Source organism: Pinus tabuliformis, chromosome 2_1, assembly GCF_031772625.1.
Source record: "Pinus tabuliformis cultivar Carrire ecotype Pingquan chromosome 2_1, CPIR1, whole genome shotgun sequence".
NCBI lineage: Eukaryota > Viridiplantae > Streptophyta > Pinopsida > Pinales > Pinaceae > Pinus > Pinus tabuliformis.
Genome location: NC_142299.1, coordinates 769,217,961 through 769,222,725, shown reverse-complemented (window position 1 = coordinate 769,222,725; position 4,765 = coordinate 769,217,961).

The following is a 4,765-nucleotide window of genomic DNA, read 5'->3' as shown; positions in this document are numbered from 1 at the left end:
AGAACAAAACAACCAAACTAGAGATGCAGATAGAAGACAAATAGACAAAACACACTGAGACTTGATCAAAATCCCCTTCCAATTTCCGAGACAGATAAAAAACATAAGAATTTATTGTTGAAAAACACAGTAAAAGGTTAATTGTAACAGTAAAAGGAAAACACAGAAAGGATAAAGACAAGTCATCCGAGTGAAAGAGTATCAATGACAGAGAGTATCAGATGAAAGACAGAAGTGAAGACAACCTCCAGCATAATAAATTCAACAACGAAGAGCATAAAGAGCTAAAACAAACCTTAATAGCCAGCAACACCACAATAAAAGGGACATCATGAATTAGTTCATTAGTTGCCAATATCTTCTTGCAAGAAAATATTTTCTATTTCCTAGATTAAATCTCAAATCACTTTGAGATATTTGTAATAACACCCTAGTATAAATACTTCACATTAGACTACTTGATTGAAAGACTGTAAAAGCTATTGGAGGATTGACTGAGCCAACATGATGGATTGGTGAATAAAGACAAGATATTTCAAAGGATTCATGTGCAGAGTGAAGTGTATACAAGTATTTTCTCTCGTTGTTGTTATCTCTTTAAGGTTTGATAATATTTATCTAAATCTGGATACCATAACTGGAAGTATTATATCAGAATTTGTTTAATTACACTCTACTATAATAGTTAGGTAATCTATGTTTTCTACAAATAATCAAAGTTAAGGAATTCTTAATTGCTCCTTAGTTCAGGTTGTTTCTTTTAATCTATAGCAAAGGATTCTTAATTGCCCTTTATTTTCGATTGCCCCCCTATTCTTCGTTTCAATCCCGATCTGAGAATTCTTAATTGCTCTCTCACCCTGGTTAAAACCTTTTCCATCCCTATGGCCTAATGTCTTGGACTCTACTCTGTTATCTTTCCCTTTGAACATTCCCTTTAATGAGTTGATCTGATTATGCTACCTTTCTTTTGACTCCTTATGCCCAATGGTCTAGAGACATCATTCTATCCATCTCTTTAAAGATCCCCACCACCCAATCTTTCAATACAAATGAAAAACCCCCCGAACCTTAAGAACTAGCCTAATATCCCAGAAAAACAAAGCTAAATCATATATAGAGAGCCCTCTCTAGACTTAGGTTGGCTAGAGCCTAAGCCTAAAAGTTGGTTTGTGGTTACCTCAGCCATTTTCTTTCTTCTTATAACTTCAAGAGAAAATTCTGAGTGATAATATAGTGGTGGCTCCACCGGGGAACCAACAATTCCTTAGTCCTAATAAATCTTTAAGAAATTTTAATTCAGTATTTTAAGCCTCTTAAAGTCGTTTGTTTGAAGTTATATTGAAAAATCTTGCAAAAACAATTAAAAATTTGAAATTCTGGCTTCTAGGAAGACTCATTTTACTAGGGCTAATCCAGATCCCAATCCTCCCCTAGTAGTTGATAATCCCAACCTGATTTCAAGAAAATCCAAAAAAGAAGAAAGTTCAGCTAGTCACACACCTTTAGTTAAAGCTAATTCATGTCCTGATGAGTGGTTGTTTTTAGAAGATCTTCCCTTTGATGAGAAATTTGGTCTATCATTATTTAAAGAAAAGTCTGAAAGTGAAATATATGATACTATTCTAGACCCTAAGTTCATTGCAGACCTTGAAGTCCAACAGGCCAACAGATCCATTGATGAGTATATTCTGAAATCTCCAGAATCATCCATTAATACCACTACTACCCCTGAGTTTTTTGAACATATATCCACTACTTTAAGTTCACCATTATTCCCTTCGACTTCAATACCTTTAGAATCCCATTCTACACCACCATTTACACCTTCACTCCCTCACCAGCCTATCATTACTCATTCACCACCTACTAGTCCTGGTTCTTCATCCACTACTGCATTAATCCCAATTATATCAACCCCACAACTTATCCCATCCCAATCAACAACAATGGCAAACAGATATGCTCCTCTTGTTTTACCTACCCAACTTCATGCTATGCCTACAGATTATCAAAGTAAGATTCCCTTGTTTGATGCTATTGGTCAGTATATGGCCTAGCAGCATGTAAACATGATTTCTGACTTCTTTTAACTACATGAATTAGATGAAGTCGATGTTCAGATGAGACTATTTGCCCAATCTTTGACTGGTGATGTCAAGAAGTGGTTTAAATCCTTCCTTGCCAATCACATAACAGACCTAGCAAACTTCCAAAGGTTGTTTATTGATAGGTGGGAAAAGAAAAATAATCCTTTACAAATCCTTTCAGAATATGAGAATATTAAGAGAGGACCTAACGAAATAGTTCAAGATTACTGCACTAGATTCAATGGTATATATAATGCAATCCTAGTTAACCTTAGACCCCCACCTGACTTAGCCTTAATAAAGTTCCCTGATGGTTTTGATACTGATATGTCATACCAGCTTAGGGAAAGAAACCCCCCTACTTTAGAAGAAATGCAAAGTGTAGCTATTAGTGTAGAAGCAAATTTGTTAGCTAAAAGGGCTAGAGTTAGAAATGAAAAAAGAACTGCTAAGGAAGAAACTTCACCATCTGATCTAAAAATAGATAACTTGGCTAAAAACATGGAAAGACTAATGGAGAGAATAGGTAACATGGAAAGGAAACCCCAATGGGATAACCAACAAGCACCTCCAATTAGAAACCCAAATTTTAGAAATAACCAAAACATAGGGAAAAATGGACTAGATCAGAACATAAGGCCTCCTTTTCAAGAAAATTATGTAGAAACATCCAATCCATAAAATCCAGAGCATGACACACAAATTAACCTAATGGGAGTAAATGATGAAGACACTATTTTTCTAACCCAAGATGAGCAGGAACTGTATATGCTGCAGCAATTACAGGTACAGTTTGGTGAATCATTTGACTATAAACAAGGGTATGACTCTACTATTTTCGAAGTTCACAAGCAATATAATCTAAGAAGCAAAAGGAATTCGGATGTCCCGGACCAAACAAATAAAAAAACCCAAAAGCAACCGAAAAAGGTAAAAGAAGCCCCCGTTTCAAAGATCCTTCAAATTCTCCCTAGGTAAAACCCAAATCCTTCTGGCCCCACAATTGTAGATATAACCCCTGATCAACCTTCTGCTGATCAGCCATCCACTTCAATTCCACTTGTAAATCCACAGAAAGAAATCCCCAATAAAGAAAAAGAAAACAATCCTACTCAAATCCCTGCTGCTAAAACTCAAAACCCTCAATCAGAAAAATCCTCTTTGCCTTTCAATTAGCTGTAGAGATAACTAAGCTAAAGATTTCAGTCCCTTTAACAAAACTTATCAAGAATGAACCTTACAAATATAAGATAAATCAGACCTTAAACTTTGCTGAAAATGAAGATTCAGTTAACTTGTTTGATGATAAACCAGAACTTATATTTGGTCCTGATGTTAATGGCAAACCATTAGAAGGAGGAGTTCCACCTTTTTATATAAGCCTTAGTATCCATGACAAGATTTTACACAATGCAATGTTGGATTCTGGAGCCTCTCACAATTTAATGCCCAAATCAATAATGGAAAAGATGAACCTAGACATAGCAAGGCCCTATAAAGACTTATTTTCTTTTGACTCCACTCAAGTAAAGTGTCTAGGATTAATCAAAGACCTATGTGTTAGTTTAGTCCAATATCTTGCAAAAAGCATCTTAATGGACATTGTACTTGCTGACATTCCATCAAAGTATGGCATGCTTTTATCTAGATCATGGGAGCCAAACTTTAGGGATCTCTTCAACTTGATATGTTTTATGCAACCATTTCTATTTTTGGACAACTTAAGAAACTATACCGAGAAACCTTAATGAAATATATGGTAAGTAGCCAAGATCGGCCTTAAAACTTTCCCATCTACTCCATACACTCAGACATTGACTCTTTTATTTTGTATAATGCTCATCAGAGTCAAGAAACACTTTTAGACAGTACTGATACAGAATCAAAATAAATTGCAGTTTCTATACCAAATGAGACTAATCAACAATAGAGCTATTCAATGAACAAGAAGGTCTAATTGCCGTGAATGATGAAGAGCTTGTTCCACCAGATAGTGAAAACTATGATCATGAGATATTATGGCATTTAGAGTTTGATGGATCAGTAAATAGGTTAGGAGTAGGAGCAGGAGTGTGGATATATATCTTAGAAAATAATTATTCAAAAGGCTATTCATATAGACTAAATTTTAAATTTACAAATAATATAACTGAATATGAAGCATTTATTTTAGGTCTTAAGTTAGATAGGAATTTAGGAGCTAAAAGAGTTTCTATTATGGGAGACTCTAAATTAATTTTCAAACAAATAGATGATGTATATATGACTAAAGACCCTAGATTAAGTTTCTATAGAGATACTATTGTAGAAATTCTAAATACTTTCTTAGAAACAAAGCTTGCAGTCATCCCTAGGAAACATAACATGCAAGCCAATAGTTTAGAAATGTTTACTAGCACTTGTAAATTCCCCTTCCAACCTAATTATCAGTACACTACTAAAGTTAGGCACAAACCTACAATTCCTGATAATTTGAAGAACTGGAAAATATTTACTAATGATAAGTAAATAAATAAATTTTTACTTTCAGAAGAAGAATTTGTAAATAATAACATAGATACTAATACATCCATAGATCCTGACCCTAAGGATAAAATAGAAATAAATAAGATAGAAGATGATAAAATAGATAGACTTAACCCAACTAAATTTACCAAATCAGATGTAGATAACCT